The sequence below is a fragment of the Dermacentor albipictus genome, chromosome 2, assembly GCF_038994185.2.
Source record: "Dermacentor albipictus isolate Rhodes 1998 colony chromosome 2, USDA_Dalb.pri_finalv2, whole genome shotgun sequence".
In the NCBI taxonomy this organism is placed as follows: domain Eukaryota; kingdom Metazoa; phylum Arthropoda; class Arachnida; order Ixodida; family Ixodidae; genus Dermacentor; species Dermacentor albipictus.
In genome coordinates, this window is record NC_091822.1 from 208,601,886 (window position 1) to 208,621,486 (window position 19,601).

Consider the following 19,601-nt stretch of genomic DNA (forward strand, 5'->3'; position numbering starts at 1 on the left):
TGTTAGAGGTGGTGATGGGAAGATGCAGGGCTTGTTTATAGGCCCTCTTGATCATGGTATTGAGTTTGGACTTCTCAGTTGCATTGAGGCTAAGGTACGGGGCGACATAGGTGATCCTGCTCAAGGCGTAGGCGGTTACCAGGCGTATAAGGTTGCTTTCCTTCATGCCGTGATGTCGATTTTCGATGCGTGCAATGAGGCGAGTGGTTTGGTGTACATGGTTATCTAATTGCTTGAGTATCTCCGTGTTTCTGCCGTTTTGTTGGATGCGTAAGCCAAGGATACGAATGCTAGGTACTGTAGGTATGCGTTGCTGGTGCACGCGGAGTTCCATCTCGGGTGGGTGAGGGTCTGGACGTCGACCTCGCCAATTAGGCTTGTACAGAAGGAGCTCCGATTTCTGTGGGGAACACGCCAGGCCGCGCGGTTCTACGTATGCAACGACCTCGTTGATGGCTTGCTGCAGCGTGTCTTGGATGTCTCCGTCGCTGCCCACGGTGACCCACAGGGTGATATCGTCTGCGTATAGGCTATGCTTGAGGTTGGGGATGCTAGCTAATGCAGGCGGTAGTCCGAGCAAGGCCACGTTAAACAGAAAAGGGGATAGAACCGATCCTTGCGGCGTGCCTTTACTGCCTAAGTGAATAATTGGCGACTGCAACCCTCCGATGGTAATGGTGGCTGTGCGACCTGTCAGAAAATTCTTTACGTAGTTATAGGTTCGATGTCCAACCTGGAGTTGTGCCAGTTGGTTCAGTATGGCCTCATGCGTGACGTTATCGAAGGCCTTGGTTAGGTCTAGCCCCAAGATGGCTCTGGTGTCCAGCCTGGAGGTTTTGTCGCCTTCGTTAATTTGGTGCTTGAGCTGAATCGTGATATCTTGAGCAGAAAGTTTCGGGCGGAAGCCAATCATGGTATTGGGGAAGAGGTCGTTGTCGTTCATATGTCTGCCCATACAAAAATGCTTCCTTACTTTCTTTAGAACTTTTATCAACATCCTATCAACTTTAGTAACATCCTATTGACTTTTACTTTTTAGTAACGTTTGTCAAAAGAAAGTTGGTTACTTCTTTTCTAACTTCAGTATGTAAAAAGAAAGTTACTAGAAAGTTAAGACACACTATTTTAACTTTTTAAAAACACGATTCAATAGGAAGGTAATAAAAATAATTATGTTCTTAAAGTACATAACCCAAGTTACAAAACATGCATGAATATTATTCAATAAGGTTATAATTATTCAGTGAACATAGCTGGTGCAAGACAGTGTTGTTTCATGGAGAGGTGTAACTTTCCACAATTTGCAATCAACTTTCTAGTAACACTGGTTACTACAAAGTTGTTAAAAATGATTTAGTGAAAAATGAACATATAACAGCATCTGAACTATAAATGAATATGCAAAGACTGGCTGCATTAAAAAAAAATGTTTTTTTATGCGAAGCATATTACGAGGGCTCAACCCAGCTCCTCAGGCGCGGCGGTGACCATGAAATCACGTGACACCGTGACGTCACGACAGAGGAGAAGTGGCTTTGGCTCAACTCTTGCAAGACGGGCTGGGTGGGAATCGAACCAGGGTCTCCGGAGTGTGGGACGGAGACGCTACCACTGAGCCACGAGTACGATGCTTCAAAGCGGTACAAAAGCGCCTCTAGTGAATGCGGTGTTGCCTTAGAAACGAGCTGTTTCTAAGGCTCAGGCGTGCGACGCTTGCTCAGGCGCACATTTCGTTGCCGCGCCGAACGCTGCGTTGCTCGACGCTCACCGCGTCCAATGCGGGGCGCGTAGTCGCTGGCGGGTCGACGGGAACGCTGTCGCGTTCCACTCTTGAAGGCGAAGCAGGGTAACGCATGAGTTGTTTCTTCGTCTAGCCGAACCAAATATAGCCAAGGAACAGCAGTTCACCAGGCTAAACAGTGGTTCAACAACTAAAATAAAGGCTAGTATGCTTCGCATCCTGGGCTTAACCTTAGCTAAGCCACAGCCATTTTTGCACAGTAACTGTTTTCCTAATTTTTAATCAACTTCCTAGTAACAGATGATAGCAGAATGTTCATAGAAAAAAAATGCTTCTAATACCGGACGCTAAGAGAAAATGTGGTCTCACCAATTCAAGATGTGGGCACGTATTCTCGAAAACACGACAGCTAGTGCCATGGGAAGCGTGTATATGAGCGGTGATCATGAATTTGTGCTCAGTAGGTGTCAAAGAAGCCCGTAGGCCATGCACCATCGCACTAGACGGCGCGCTGATCGGCTCGTGTTCGCCAACTAAAGCGGGAGACACACGGTCCGATTTGGTGTCCGATCCGGCGTCTGACGCGCCGAAACTGCAGCCCGAATCGAGGTGTTTTGCCGTGCCGAAGCGCCGGATCGGACGTCCGGCGTGCGGCAAACCGGGCAGATTTTCATCGTTCGACGTGTCCGACAACTGCACCGTCGTCTGGCCGCAGCCATTGGCAGCGCGGCTGGCATGTGACGTTCTCTGACGTTCCCTCCACGGAGGCGGTGCTGGCTTTCCGGTTTCTCGCAGTTATTCTTTTTCCTTGCCTGCTGCAGTTTGTTTCTGACATGAAATAGTTACCAGTTCAGTAAAATTATCTCGAACGTGTGCCTGTTACGCAAACCAGCGCCTTGTACACTAGCGCTAAGCTACTGGTGAGATCGGGAGCCGCGACGCGAGGGCATTTCGCGAGCAGACAGCACACACCGACCGTCTGAGCGAGGCCGCTCGCTTCGCTTGCACGTTTGCCCTTCGCAACGACTGCGTCGAGTAAACCAATTGTATTTAATTACGGCCGACCTAAGTGTACAGTGTTCATTGTTTTGGCAAAAATAAGCACTCTTCGACGAGCTCGGACTGGATCGCAAGCGCCGTCGGCTGCAGCGTCCGCCTAGCTATGCCTACCGGCCCTATAGCTGGCTTTAGCGGAGCCGTCAGTGGACAACCCGCCGTCGTGAAGTGTTCTGTCACTCACAGGGGCATAATTTTATCGACAGCCTTCGCGTAAAGCGAAGCAGTGTGGTGCAGAGTTGTTTATATTGCGTTTCTCGACGTGAATATCAACTCAAGCTGGGGAGTTGGATGTGGGCGGAGCTTACGCGCCGCTCATGCCGTAAAGCCCCTCAATTTTCCAAAAGTAGCGCCATTCTTAGATCTTTCCGCCACCCCGCTCACCCAGGCGCTTCCTCCTCCACTCCTCCTGTCGCCCCAGCCTCCTCCGCTCCCCCATTGGCCAATCTGTGTCACGTGAAAGCGGGCCCCGCGCTTTTGTATATTTTTTTCTTTCCGACGCAGAGCAGGCGCCGCGCTTTTGTATATCTTTTCTTTCCAGCGCGCTGCGACCCCCAATCTTGGGCCTGCGACCCCCATTTTTGGGCCTCCGCGACGAAGTACGGCAGGCGGTTTGAAGGAGCGCGGTAGTTTTATACAATGTGTTAGGGCCGAGTGCTTAATTGCGATGCCGTGCTGCTGCGCCTACGGTTGCCACAACAGACCCAGTGACGGCAAAAAGCTTTTTGTTTTACCATCCGCCGGGCGCAACGCAAAACGAAGAAAAGTGTGGATTCACAAGATCGGGCGGGGTGACTTCGAGCAAGTGGCAAAGAACGCGCGGCTATGTTAAGTGACACGGCTCCTCCAACCTCTTCTTTTGACGCCCGTGTCAAAACGGGCCCGTGTCCAGTGCATTGGGGGTGCGTTAAAGAACCCCAGCTGCAAAAAAAAATTAATCCAGAGCCCCCATTATGGCGTGCCTTATGAGATCGTGGTGTTGGGATGTAAAACCCAAGAATCAACTTTTCTTCTGTCTTGTGTGCCTTGACTGTTCCAGTTAACGCAACACTGCTTCCTTGTGAAAACTTACAACGCAAAAGAATACAGACGCACGTAGTATACAGAGATAAAATTAGCACTTCAACAAAAGTGTTGCTGGTGCCAATGAGGGAGGGAGATAATTATTTTCTGAACCTCTTTCCAGTTGTCCCATCAAGTTCCTTCTTTCTTTTCCATCAAATTCTAACCATTTGCACTGTAATAAATAAATAACGATTTCATATGCTGGTAAGTTGTTAAAATTATGTATACCGCCTATGTGTGAAAACGTTGCTCATGGCCACCACAAGCTGTGCATGAGCTACGTACATCTGTAAAAGGCGCGGAACAGAAACGGCCCTGCTGCCAGGCATTGCTGACCGCAGACAGTCGGAATCTCTCACGCGCCGGCCGAACAAAAGCATCCTGCAGGTACGTAAATTAACCTACGAAACCACGCGCACATACTTTCGCGCTGTCAAAACCTGAAACTCTGGTAATTACTCGCGTGTCTGAGCACACCGCGTGCTTGTGTCGTGTTTCAGCAACACGAACTTTCAACGTGCGCGCGCTTTACGCCTTAAATACGCCTTGAATAATGGTGCTTTTCTCTATTTCTTCCGCAAATCTGACACGACATTCTTAAGGCCAGTTACCGACTGACAAAGCAAGATCTAGATTGAAAAAACTGCTCCGCAGGACTCGAACGAACTTTTCCGCGGATTTCCTCCCGTAGCGTGTTAGCCGTCGTCTGCTACGGCAGGCCCACTGCCGGCGGCGCCACCGTCGAGGCCGCGCCGAGCGGAGGAGGAGAGAAGTGAATGGCGCTACTTTTGGAGATTGAGGGGCTTTATCATGCCGTAACATGCAGCGCCGCACGTCGGATCGGACACCGAATCGTACCGCGTGCGTCTGTATAGCTCGCTCATGGTTCGGCTGAAGTCCCCGTATACACTTTATAAATAAGGAAGCCTACCTAGGCACTGTAAACCCAATTATTGGGGCCTAAATGACTCTCCGCCTCCTACTACGGCTTCCTTTGAGTGACAGTCTGATCTCGAAGGCCATGCTTTTGCAACCTGCATGCACCTGAAGCAATTGCGAATCTTGAAAGCAACATCCGCTTAGTTTTTATTATATATACATTTCCTTAAACTTCGTATCACAAAGTACAAAGTACACACTTCTGGACCAAATAAATTTATTAAAAGACTCTATCAAATGTTATTAGGAAAAAACACGCATTTTTTTCATTTAAGATACATTTTTCTAAAAAACCGCAGAGTGGCGCTACTGTAGTACTTGTTTGGTCGACACACCACGTTGGTTGTCGTTAGTGCTCCCTGCAGTAAGGTGGTATTTGAGGTAAATTTTAGAAGTGCCTAGACAAAACGTGCTGCTTGTTGTGTGCAGTGGCCATCCCAAACCCTCCGGACTCGTGTAACGCCATTAGTTCGCCGTGTGTTTCGAGCGATCCACCAGTGTCGTCAGTTAGTGCCCTAGTACAGCTCCCGTCCGAACTGCCTTTGTTCTGCCGAGCTGCCTGCCGGCGCTCTCGTCAAAAGTCTGGTACTGGGGCTTCGAATTGTAGTGTTTGGAAGACTGTTGAAGGTTGTGCTTTTGTGGAGCTGGAGTTCATCGGCAGTTCTACAGTGCTTGCGCCAGAGAAACGTCGGTGCTTCTGTACCTGTTAGACGAAGGAGCGTTTGCCAAGTCTTGAAAGGTAAGCAAGTTTGGCGCTTGCGCGCATTCTTGAAGCTTATGATTTGCGTAATGAGCGTTGTGTAACTAGCTAGAGCAAAGCGCTTTCCTATCGTATGTTAGCCATGTTGCTGTGCACATTTAGCAAGCAATTTCGCGAAAGCTTCCTCTGATGTTACAGCGTACTTGCATTCTGCTACCCGCCTTGATTGCTATGCCTGAATGGGCACACAATTATGAAAACACATTGAAAGTTTGTGTTCGTTCGGCAGTGCGTAATAATTTGAAGACTGCGATTTTGTAGCAATACTTACCCCTCGATTCTATATCACTCTTCTCGCCCACCGCTAACGGCCGGCAGCTGCAGTACGTAGCACGGGCCGGGGCGTCGGTCAGCCTACTAACGAATAGCGCAAAGGAATACCATCGCTACAAAATCGCGGTCTTTAAATTATTACGCAAATTTTGTGCACAATGAGATGTTATAAACACACCTTGCATGTACATGAAAAAAAGGTTTACAACAGAGATGACATATATGCATGGGCACATATATGTGTCAATAAAATACTCGAGCCTCTTTCTGCCTACAGAAAAAAAAGTTATGTCTTCTCGAGGGCATGGCTGCTTGTAATAATGAACCTCTAAGGGAAGGTTTTCTCTAATCCCTATTTTTGATATCTAAATGCCTATGTGGCATGTACAAACTGCTTGCATCCATTTCTCATTGGGATGAGCTGTCTGAAATTTATTTTCAGTAATAATTGCAATAATTAACTACTTTCACCTGTCTTCTAATGACTAAAGTTCTATGCTTCTACCTTGACAAACCTTTTGTGAAATTAGTTTGATGAGGCCCAATATACAGCGCTTTCTAAATTGAAGGTATCAGTACCTATTAAAGACTACGCTAACTATGAAAATGCTGCTTGCGTATATTGTTTATTCACTCTGTCAGACAAAATCTTTACACCCAAGTGCAGTCAGTAAATTTAAAAGTGCATGCCTGCAAGGGGAAGTCAGAATTGTATTTGAAGACAATTGCATCTTGTTTGATAGTTCTCGAGCACTTGTGCGCCACTAATCGAGCACAGCTTGGCCCTATACTCGATGAGGCTTGAAGCTTTCAATGTCTGCTAATCACTAAAACAGCACCAGATCTCACTCTGTGTCAAGGGGTGGCACACATTTGCTTAGTTCTAGGCAGATGCATGTCTTTCTTTCGCATTGAAGTTCCCAATACTTTCTAGTCTTGCGTAAAAGTACACAGCTCAGTACAATGCATGTATGGTATACGTAAGGCTGCTTTGTTCTTTAAACCGAATCAACAAGAAGCAGCGACTTCCGTTTTTGCAAACCTTACCCTACTTCCTAACCATTCCTTCATCAAATGCGTATAAAATGAATCTTTGGTTGTTGTATTCTTTCACAGGTAGACATCGGTGACGGTGTATACGTTGAAAAGGGCCTGCTGAAGAGGCTGTGCCTGGATGCTAACAACTCAGGCTTTCACTTCGCGGAGGGCCTCCTTAAAGCTCCTTTTTCAATAGAAGACGTTGAAGGGAGGTCCTTCTTTGGGAGGCTGTCAAATGCCTTCCACAGAAGGATCCGTTGGATTCCAAGAAGGTCAACACCATAGTAGGTATGTATGTCACAAAGAAGCATCTTAATATTCTTTGTGCAGTTTTCAACAAAACTCCTTTCATGGCAATTTCAATGCTATCTTAGGGTACACTCCTTTCTTTCCTGCTAAAATAGCTATTAACCTGATTATAATAGCATATTATAATGCAAGCTTTGCCACCATAACTAGAAAATTGTCATTACTGTTGGCATGTGTATTTTTGTGATAGAGGCCCTGGTCATGTGAATGCACTGATAATATAATATCCTCTCTTGTGGAAAGCTAACATGTTTAGTAACAAGCTCACTTTGACAATGTCTGCCTGCACAACAAAGGCATTTTGTAATCTTGCTGTAGAACGTCCGTAATGCCTGTTGAACTGCTTACATGTTGCTTGTATCATTTCGTGTTTCTTAAGTGCAACATAAAAATCAACTCTTCTATGTACCTGTGCCCAAGCAAAGCTGCAGCATAGTTATGACTGACACCTTGCCTTTCCTAAGATAATTCACACATAAAACTTCCATGTACTAGTCACAATACGAATATCGAAGTTCATTAAACTGAAGTTGATTTACAGCTTTTGTTTGTAGATGACAATTGGTACGATAGAGTTTATGTGTCGTGCATCTGTTGGTGTTATGCACATCCATCACGCTCCCAGCTTTAATGCACGAATTCAGTCATTTCATGCATTTTTAGGACTTTGCACAAAACAGGTGGAGATGTTTATAGCTCACAGGATTGAAAGCTTGTCTCTTGTGCACTTCTCATGGCACTTCTTGTCTCATGTCACTGTAGCAAAACTAATATATTGCCTTTTTTCTTCTCATTTCTAGACTACACAACGCAACATTTCAGCCTACTTCCAGGGCAGCTGGAGAACTCGTCCTCCTTACTAGCCCGGGGATATTAAATGGATGTGTTCAAGCACAAATGGAAACCCGTCTTCTTCTGTTGCATGCCACACCTAGCCACTTGGCAATCACTATTCGCCAAAGACAGATAGTTGACAGGATGTTACTAGCAAGTCGTTAGGATATATAAAGGTGGTTAATAAATAGTCATTGCACAGTTTTTAGGAAGCAAATAAAAATTTTATTCAGAGATAATCAAAGCTTACTTTTGCAATATATAATTGCAAAAGTAATTACCTCTGGATAAAATTTTTATGTACTTTCTAAAAACTGTGAAGCGACTATTTATTAACCACCTTTATACATCCTAACGACTATCTAGTAATATCCTGTCAACTATCTGTGGCGAATAGTCGACAGGATGTTACTAGCAAGTAGTTAGGATGTATAAAGGTGGTCAATAAATAGTTGCTTCACAGTTGACACTTTCTAACGACATAAGATAATAAGCAGTGGGTAAGAATTCTATCGACATTTTATATCTATACTTTCAATTCAATATCGGTGGCCAATAGTCGGCAGGAGGTTACTAGGAAGTTGTTACGGTGTCTAAAGACGTTTTATAGAATGTCGATAGGTTCTAGTAACATTTGTCTAAAGACGGTTTATAAAATGTTACTAAAATTTTTTGTAAGGGTGTGTAAGCGTGTGAGGATGACGTGCTCGAGGACTTTTCCGACACATGAAGTCAGGGAGATAGGGCGGAGGTTTTCGAGTAGGAGGCGCTTCCCGGGTTTGGGAATCATAATAATTTTGGCTTCTTTCCATTGTGAGGGGAGGTTCCCAGTTTCCCAGTATGCGTTAAAATAAGCTGTGAGGGCTAGTATAGAATCCTCATCTAGGTTGCGAAGCATTTTATTAGTAATGCCATCAAGTCCCGGGGCTGAGTTAGGGCGGAGTGCGAGGATGTCTTCACGTACTTCTGCTTCTTCTATGGGCGCATCCAGGTGGTCGTTATCGGTGCCTGTGTATGCTGGAGCGGGTGCAGTAGGTTGAGGTCCTATGTATCGGTCTATCAATTCTTGAAGAACTTGTGCGTCCGTTCCCGAATGGGTGTGAATAATTTTTTGCAAGTTGTGCTGTTGTGTGTTCTTGCTATTAGCCGGATCGAGGAGGCAACGGAGGATATTCCACGTTTTGGGCAGGTTTGGTTGCCGCTCCATGCTGTCGCATGTGCTGTGCCAATTTTGACGAGTAAGTTGTTGTGCGTAGTCTTCGTAGGTAGGGCAGACTTCGAGATGCATTTACACGAGACTAAGGGAACACTTATCTGGTCTGAAATACCATCCTGGTACGCATTTGGCAATGCATTGTCAAGAACATGATTGCTGACCTTGTCTTAGTAGCACCGACATTTTGTATACGCATAGGAATCAAACCACGAGAGAAATAGTGGAAGCGCACTGGATTGAAGAACAAAAGGAAAAATGCATTAGCCATCCTTCTGTTTCATTGTTGGACAAAGAAAATTCGCTCGTATCATCACATCTATACACATTTTCATCGTAAGTGCTTGTTTGATGCGCCTTGTTGTTTTTTTATGTTGACCGGGTGGCTTTGGTCCACGGCATTTTATCACAAGTGTTCTTATATGCGCTATAGGCATGCTCTGTAGACTAGATCGCGCAGATCTGTGGGTACATAAGCACGTGGTTTTTCGAAAATAAAACCAGTTGTTAGAAAGCGCTCGTCCTTACGTTGCTCCTCTTCTTCGTCCCTGTTTCTTTGCGCACAAAAAGTAAAAAAAAAAAGAATCTGTTCCAACAAGGCCAACTCGCAGTTATACTTCGTGTACTTAAGAGGAAGCTTTAGCTCGGGTGCTCCTATCTAAATACATGTAAAAGGAGAATTCGTTTTTCTCGGAAACCACTGCACCAAATTTGATGAAGTTTGTTGCATTTAGAAGAAAAACTTCAAATCTAGTGACTATTGGTTTCGAATTGTCGGGTTAGGTCGTAAATTTTTATTATAAATTGGCAAAAATCGAAAACTTTAAAAACGAAACTTCCAAGTTTATAATTTTGTAACTCAAAAACAAAAAAAATGATTAGACAATTCTGCGAATTGCATCTAATAGTACATCTGAAGCGCCTAAAATTGATATGTAACACATGAATATTAAAAAAAATAACATGTAAATACAGCTTTTGCAGAGCCCTTGTAAACAACATGAGAAATTCACTTAGGATGTAAAATGACATACCAAATTTGTGCGCTTTGAATGATCTACGGGATGCCGTTTACAGAACTGCGATATCTGTTCTTGATGCAGAGCTATGAATTTGTAAACTTCGTGCTTCTATTGTTTTCAAACTGTCGAATATTTAAAAATCTTTTTAACAAAACTCAAGCCCTAAATCGAAATTCCGCTTTCAACAGTCACTAGAATTTAACTTTCTCTCTCAAGTGCAACAATTTTCATTAAAATCAGTCCAAGAGTTATCTCAGAAAACCGTTTTTGCGTTTTACATGTATTTGAATAGGCCGCGTCGGAGTTGGGCTCGAGCTAAAGCTTCCTCTCAAGTTCAGATGCACATTAAAGAACCTCAGGCGCTCTAAATTATTCCAGAGTCGTTCACTACGGCGTGCCTCATAGTGTGATTGTTGTTTTGGCACGTAACGCCCCGTAATTTAATTAATTTAGGCGGGGTACGCGCAACCACGCAATGCGCAGTTGCTGCCAGAGTCGCCCACTCCCTTCCCTCGGCGCCGATCACGTGACTGAAGACAGCGATTTTCCATCCTGCTCTCCTCCACATTTTATCACCAAGTTGTCGCCTGAGGCCTTTAATTTCGGTGCTCTATCTATGACGACAAAATATTTGAGCGGAAGAAATAGAGGAAATGAATACGTGTGCAACAGGACAACATGAGACTGCCTGTTGCATACGTTGTGCATATTTTAACCAATTCTTTCTTGCGATATGTGGTAGCAGCAAGGCCAAATTTCTGCCATTCCCAAGCTGTCCAAACTTGATGAGTTTTTGTTGGTTTGATCAAGCTTTCTTCATTGAATACCAGATGTCTGGTTAGCGTTTGCATAAAACGTGCTGAAAAAGTCCGGGCCCCTTTACAGAAAATTTCAGCCAACGCTCATGCTGACCATAATAATAACGATGGTGATCAGCCGACGATAAAGAACACATACGAATGAAAACTTTGTTTCGGCTTCTGGTTTCTATATAATTTAGACAATCTAAGCGTTTGCCTGCTTCAGGCATCTTAATTGACATATTTTAGATTTTTGCTGTGTGCGGGGCACTCGATTTGACTCCACATCAGGTAAACTAAGTAGCAGGTTTACCAAATTACAGCAATCATTCACACAGTTTATGACAGCCATAGGACCCATAATGTAAAACTGTTCCATTGCGAGTTTCTTCCAATATCCTGACATCAAATTTAGGTGACCGCTGAGGCAAGCACCGGTCAGTGACCCGCGGCGTGGCTTAAAGAGCCCAATCAAAATGTCTGATCGTTTATAGGAGGTCACTTTCGTTCGGTCTCAAAGGAACAGCATTGCCCACTTTGACAGCGATCTTTTCTTATCGTATTGGACGACATGAGGCGATGATGCGCGCTGAGGTTTTTGCGGGGCCGAGCTAGCGCACCGAATGTAGTTAACCGAGTGAGGTGCCGGCGTCTTCGACGCTTCCCCCTGCGGTGGCTGGTCGGAAATCGCCTGCAATGAAGAGGTGGCCCCTAAAACGGAAGAGGAGGTAAAGCCATGCCGTATACGTACCGAAAGGCTTGGCAACATTGTACTGCACTGGAAAATTTAATAACGTTGGCAAAAAATATATTTTTCCCGACAGTTACAAATAGCCAGTTCTAGAGCTATCCTAGGGCAGCCGTCTTCGATCCCCCTCAGAACAGGGAAGTCTCTGGCTATTGTTCGGGATAATAATGCATGTTCAGCGCGTACATGTCAATTTGGCGTTGTAGTTTGTGACGCTTAGTGACATACTGCCGGAGTGGGCGAAGCCCGAAATCATTTAAAGCGCAACCCCTAGGCACAGCTCTTAAGATGAAGCTTTAGCTCGGGCCCAACTCTGACGCGGCCTATTCAAATACATGTAAAGCGCAAAAACGTTTTTCTGGGATAACCCTTGGACCGATTTCAATGAAATTGTTGCACTTGAGAGAGAAAGTTAAATTCTAGTCACTGCTGGAAGCGGAATTTCGATTTAGTGCTTGAGTTTTGTTAAAAAGATTTTTAAATATTCGAGAGTCTGAAAAAAAATAGAATCACGGAGTTTACAAATTCATAGCTCTGCATCAGGAACAGATATCGCAGTTATGTAAACGGCATCACTTAGATCATTTAAAGCGGACGAATTTGGTATGTCATTTTACATCTTAAGTGAATTTCTCATGTTGTTTACAAGAGTTCTGCAAAAGCTGAATTTACATGTTATTAATTTTTTTTTCATATTCATGTGTAACATATAAATTTTGTCCGCTTTATATGTACTATTAGATGCAATTCGCAGAATTGTCTTATCATTTCTTGTTTTTGAGGTACAGAGTTGTAAACTTGATAGTTTCGTTTTTGAAAGTTTTCAATTTATGCCAATTTTTAATAAAAGATTTGCGACCTAACCCAAAAATTCGAAACCAAGAGTCACTAGATCTTAAGTTTTTCTTCTAAATGCACCAAACTTTGTTAAATTTGGTGCAGTGGTTGCTGAGAAAAATGAATTCTCCTTTTACATGTATTTAGATGGGAGCGCCCTAGCTAAAGCTTAAAGGGACACTAAAGTGAAAAGTGATTTCTTCTGCATCAGTAAATCACCGTTCTACAACACCAAAAACACCACTCTTACAACGATAAGACGTTTGGTAAGCCAGAAAAAGCGCAAGAATGAAATGCGGGTGGCGACGCCTACTTGAGTTCCCGCACCTGGGGGCTGTGACGTCTTGGATTTTGATGGCATCTTCTAGGGCCTACTAATTATATATAGCGGTACAGATTGACTACATTGTGTTCTAAAGGAACCAAATATTAAACATGCCAAGTTTCGGGAACCTTTATTCAGCCAACGCGGCCCAAATGCGAAAACAAACTTTGGAATCCCTGACGTCACGCTGACGTACCGGCGCTGGCGTTTAGGCGCGAAATTCAAATACTGATACTTGGACCTTCAATTTCTCATCTAATATTCAAACTATTTTCTTGAAATGACTGCCTGCCGGTTTCTCAAACAATGCTTTATTAGTCTAAACTGATTTGTTGTTTCCCTTTAGTGTCCCTTTAAGCGCAGCTCTTAGTCGCCCGCTCCTGCGGCGAGCGCCGGCGTTGTCCCTCGTAACCGGACGAAGGATGAAAGAGCGAACGCGGTGGCAGATGAAAAGCGGCGACAACGAAGATGGCGCGCAGAGGAAAGCGGAGGGTATGGCGGAAGAGTAGTGCCACTCAAGACGGACTGTGCGGCGACGATGGTTACACGACATGGCGCCACGGTAGCGCGCATCGTCTGCTCACCCGAGTGCTGCATGGGCGGAGGTCTATCTGTGGCGGCTGCTGTGAATCGCGCCCACGCGTCACCCACGTGCTGCGTCTCGCGATACCCCGATCAGAAAGGCTGTCGCGCCACACTCCACTCCATGTGCAACGCGCCACACGAGCCAGATTGTCCGCGGCGGCCAATATATCTCGCAATCAGAGCGCGTACTGAGCTGCACTCCAATTTCGCATTAGGGAGTATCGTAATTGACGGTGAATTTTTACCAATACAAGGGCTAGCAGAGAAAACGGCTTTAAATCGAAAGAAACTTTTTTGTTCATTTGTTCTGACTAATCGTGCATAATCGGTGTGTACACATCACGTCAGAGGGGCAGTATTCGCGGTTTTCGCAACGTCGCGTGACAATCAGGCAAAGTGGGTGTGTCCCTAACTTTTTTTCGCCAGATGTCAAGTGCTAATAGCAGAAATGGAATACAGAAAGATTGTAATAGCTTTACGTCACAGCGCCTACTTGGACAGACCATTATTCTTAGACGTTGGTATACTTCGAAAGAAATTCGCCCGTAACTGTCGTAGCAGGAATGAGGACCAGCACGTGATACTTTGACGACAGAATTACCGTGAGTACGGTGCTTCCAGAACCTGTCAACCCTTTTCAAGCGGAGGGATTGGTAGCATGAAGACAACCGTAAGATATCGAGGCGTCTAATATTATGAGCTACACGTGCTGGTAAATACTGGCATTATGCAGGTGTGAAGTAACGCATGCAAGGGTTGTTGCACAGACTCGCGCACTCGGGTATAAAGGCGCGTACATTTCTCTCATAATAATATCAAAGGTGACAGAGGTGCAGAGGGCCAGTGGAGCTATCCCGAATCTACGCCGGAGCGCCTCCAAACTATCCTGTCAGCGTGTGAATGCCAAGCCTTTAGAACAATTTCGTTACTGTCAGAGTGAGTAGCACGTGCACTCCACAGCCGGAAGTGCGTCGGTTCTAATACGGTTACAACTCCACCTAACGAAACCCCACTTTACGAAGTTCGCGATATAACGAAAGAAACTTCAATTCCCTGGCATGTACCCATAAGATTCCATGTTGTCATCAACCCGACTTATCGAAACTAGCTTGCTTTAACCCGATTTAACGAAGCTTTTCCAGGTAGAAGTAAAAATGAGCTGCGATTTCTTTCTAATTTTGGCGCAGACGGGTTTTTCTTCGAGCATGTACTTTAACGCTGTCGCGTTAAACATTTGGACATCCTCGTCACATTCCTATCTTTATTTTGACGAGGCTGCACGCCGCGCCTATGCACGGAACAACAGACTACTAGCCTTACGCACCACATGACGCGAGAGGCCGTGGTAATTGGGCCGCCCTCGGGGACTTTCTACACGCGCAGGCCTGGGTCAGCACAATGCTCCGGTACTTTTTGGGAGGCGTTACGTTACGATTTTAGATTTCGAAGGACCGAAAAATCCCTTATTCGATTTTCCGAGCTTCCCGATTGAACAAAATAATTCCAGCGTGGTCATCACTTCGTTAAATCGAGTTTCAACTCTATTGGATTTCACAGGTGACCATGTACGGGTGTGCGTGCACTGTGCACGATCACATTTTCCTCCACAAGAAACCATTCGACCGCGTTGATCAAACACAGTGAATCCTGGTTGTGCGCTGCGCGTTTCGTGACATAGCTGAACTTTTCCGTGAATAGGCGTTCAAATAACTTATTTGGAAGAGCGCTAAATGACGGGACAACTAGAGGCAGTACAACGGCGCAGACGTACAACTAGTTTTGATTAGAAGGAACAGACATACTAAAATACGATGGGCAAATGGTTCGAGACCGTTCACTGCGACGCCAAATGGTCAATGGGCCGAGCAACCCTAGCACACAGCCATGTCACTCAATCAGACGATCAAACTATTCAGATAATTGGGCTCTTTGTCGACTAAACTTAGTGATGCTGGGCGTGCGCAAAATGGGCCTGTTTTATGTTTTGTGTTCGCTTCTACAATTCCGAGCTTTCTTTGTCTCTGAGCCGCCTCAGGGTTCAGCACCTATCAAATACCGTCGTACAGCGGCATGACGCAGCATTAGTGGCTAGCTTGCTACCACGCCTTGTGTCGATAAACCTAGCATGTTGCCGGAGGCGTAGGCACCGTCCCGTCCCATCCGTCTTACGTAGTTTCGACTGCAGGACAGAGCGATTTCGTACGTAACACCAACCGCACAAGCGAACAAATGCTACGCGTACTTCTCGCCACAAAGTTTACATGTCGGCTCGCTGCACAGCGGCCAAAACTACGTGGGACAGAGGGGCGTCAGCGGACGCATTCGAGAACATGCTAGGTAGCAACCTAGCAATTATGTAGCGTCGTGCATTTGATAAGCGCGTTCTTAGACTATACAGAGACCAAAGAACGCGCAAAATTGTGGAAGGGTATGCGAAATACAGGCTGTCCCGTGACACTTGTACCGAACATAAAAAATATGCAAATGATACGTAGCTGGAGAGAACCAAGGTAATGTTGTTTGCCGTCGCTTGAAGATGCTCAGAATATTTGAAAGGGAATTTGCTATTTAGCCGTAGGGTGCTCCGAGGAAACTCATGACGTCACAACGCGTGCCTCATCGCGGTTATTTCTCTCTCTCTCTCGGTCCCTAGTCACCACTGCGCATGCGCCACTAGTAGCACCGAGCCACAGGTGTTTCGCCGCTGCGCAGCGCTGCGCCTTTCTGCTTCCGCCGTTTGGTATGACGTCACACCGCGTTACCCGTCGTTGCGCTCGCCTCCGCTCGCTTCGCCAGCTGCGTCGCATGCCTGATAACATGTCGGGGCATTGAAAAGGAGAGCTCGCGTGCGCCGCAACCACTGTTGAGGCGGCAGTATGGATGGCGACACTTCTGATAAGCAGGAGGAGGCCTGGAATCGACTTCAGAACGAGAACAAGAGGAAACGAATCGCCCAGGAAACACAGGAACAGCGGGCCGAATGACTGGCCAAACGCCGCAACATAGCTATACAACCAGAATAACCTGGACTTGCAATCAAGATTAACTAAGGCTAACCATGCTATGGCTTAGCTTTCGCTCCATATACCCTAGCATAGCCGAGCTAAGCCAATGCCAATTTGTTTCATGCCACCTATTTAGATAATTAGTCTTAATTAAATGATCAGCTTCTCAAATATTACAAACCGATGAAAATTGTCAATGAGAAAATTGTAGAGCTACATGAAAAACTTCCGATACAGTTTTCTGTTGCTCAATACGTGCTACGTAAAAGTGTTTTTCTGAGCGTGAAAGAAGCCCGTGAATAGACTCAAAATTTCCGTACGGCTGATTGCTCGAGGCATTTTGCGTTATTCGCGGGCTTCTTTCACGCTCTGAAAAACACTTTTATGTAGCACGTGTTGAAAGCTGTGTCGGGAGTTTCTTTATGTTGCTGTGCAGTTTCCTCATTGACATTCTTCAGCTGATTATAATATTTGAGAAGTTGAATAAATAAATTTAGTCTAATTACGTGATTAGGCAGAATGAAAAAAAGAATCCGAGTATCTCCAAGGGACGCAAACAACGTTACCTTAGTTCTGTCGAGCTATATGTCATTTGCATATTCTTAATGTTTGGCTCAAGTTAAAGGGTACACCCTTTAACTTGAGCCAAACATATACAGGGTGTCTCATATACACCCTGTATATGAGACACCCCTCATGCCTGAGCCCGCCATTACTAACTTTAATCGAAGTAATCTCAATTATCTGAACAGTTCGAATGAGTGACATGGCGGTGTGCTAGGGTTTGTCGATGCGCTGACCATTGGGCTTCGCAGTGAACCAATTTTACCTGTTCGCCGATCATATTTTCGTACAATGTGCTCCTTAAAACAAAAGGAAAAACTAGTTGGTCTGCGCCGCCCTTGGGCAGACTTTCCTGGTCCCGTCGTCTGGCGTTCCTCCGAACTAGTCTCAAAGTTTACCAAGAAGCTCAATTTTGAACCGTCCCGCAGTTCGAATGCTAATATTGCGAAATAGCAACTTGCCATCCAGATGGTAGACAACGCCAAGGCTCCAAAGGGCCCGCTGGCACAGAGCAAGCCACAACGTTATCAGGTGAGCTGGGGTCATGTCGCGTCTCACACTGCCAAAGCAAACTCTCCCAAAAAAAAACACCGACACCCATCACACAAAACCCTGAATATCGTAAAATAATGGCGGAGAACCGTGCTCTCAAGAGTAGCTTGGCGGAACTGAGAGCCGAGTTTGAGGCATTTCGTAGATCGGTCGCTCACAACGATACAAATGCACGCACAAAGGCCGAGACAAACAGACAGGTGATCGCAGCGACAGCGCACACACAGGTTGAACCCAGCCCGCCAACGGCGACACTAGATCAGATAGCCCAAAATGTACACAGGCTATTCGCTGAGTTTCACACGCTCAGGCGACATGTACATGACTCCGTTGCCTCAATTCGCACGGGAGTACGCAAGCGCACGAGCCTAAGCCCAAGCGGGCTGACACGGGGACCAAAGGGTATGACCGACAGCGATGGTATCATCCATGGCTAAACGAGGTACACGGGCCGCGGAAAGTCTAGAGGTGTGCCAGTGGAACTGCTGCGCGCTTCGTACTAAACACGCTCAATTCATACAATATGTGCAGTCGGTGCCGACTCCTCCGGACATCAATTGTCTACAGGAAGTAGAAAAGCACAAGAGAAATCTTGAAGGGTACGACTTGTAAATCCATCGTGATTTCCTACAGGTCGTCACTTTTGCCAAAAAGGGTGTCACGCTAAGTGTAGAATACATCCATGGAAAGATTATTCAACACAAAATAATCACGATATGGCCACATAAACGCAGAAAGACGAAAACAGTGATTGTAAACACATACAGCCCTCCCAGAAAGAGACTGGCGGACTTTGAGGGTGTGGTTCCCTCAGCGGTGCGTTTAGCGTCTCGGCGGGACAGAGTCTTCATTTTGGGGGATTTCAATGCGCAGCACTGCGAATGGGGATACGCGGCAGACTCTTTGAAGGGAAAGCTTTTGCTAGGCTTGACGGAGAGATATGATTTAACCCTGTTAACTCGTTTGGTCGAAACCACTATAGAGTCGCTAATCGCGTCCCAAAAGATACCTCGCCGGACTTCACCTTCACAAACCAAGCTGGATGCGGTAACCTGGACGAACTTAAAGGACGACGTTGCAAGTGACCACTACATCATCAGCCTGTCGGTAAATTCGTCGCGTAAAAGGCGGGAGGTTGCGCAGTCCACACTGACGGATTGGACGAAATGTCGCGACCGCCAGCGCAGCACAGGTCCGATAACGAACGTTGGGAAATGGGCTAAGCAACCTCACAACTCGCTGGCGGAGATGGCGAAGGTTATAGATACAGCGCGAAACGGTCAGCTAGTGGACAGGCATCTGCCACATTTATGGTAGGCCCGCCGAAGTCTCGCCAAGAGATGGAAAAGGCAGAGGTTAAACAGGAACCTTAAGCTCCGCATCGCTCAGTTAGCTCAGAAGGCGAACACGTACGCGCAGGAATTATGCGATGGTAACTGGCGCCAACTGTGCGATTCCCTTAGGGGGACGCTCAGTACCAAAAAGACATGGCACATTCTCCGCAGCACAATGGATGCCGGAGAAGCCAAGACTGCAGTGCACATGATACTGGAGCTACTGGAGAATGAATTCAAGGGCAACGACGAGGAACTCATTGATAACGCAAAGCAGATTGATGGCGGTACAAATTCCAAAGAGGCGAGCAGGTGCGGTAGCTATACGGGGCCGGAACAAGCAAACCTGGACGCACGGATCACTACGGCGGAGGTCTATGCCGAGGCGCAGTCCTTCAAAAGAAACACTGCTCCAGGGCCCGACCAGATTACTAACGCCATGATTCGAAACGTGAGCAACGAAACCATAGATCAGTTAACTGAATACTTTAACGAGAATGTATGGCTCGATCAGAGAGAACTCCCCGCCGAATGGAATGAAGCAAAACTGATCCCTATTTCAATAACGGGGAAGCCACGAGATATTTGAAACCTACGACCC

At 45.9% G+C, this 19,601-nt stretch overlaps 1 protein-coding gene and 1 long non-coding RNA gene across 8 annotated transcripts in view; both read left to right on the forward strand.

Moving 5' to 3' along the window:
• Positions 1–19,601, forward strand: part of LOC139056419 (monocarboxylate transporter 9-like) — a 266,111-nt gene that overhangs the window by 181,657 nt on the left and 64,853 nt on the right. The gene's annotated exons all lie outside the window — the stretch shown is intronic.
• Positions 5,135–8,079, forward strand: LOC139055658 (uncharacterized). The gene is made up of 3 exons (XR_011511907.1): positions 5,135–5,540; positions 6,951–7,160; positions 7,982–8,079. It is a non-coding gene; the product is annotated as an uncharacterized lncRNA (long non-coding RNA).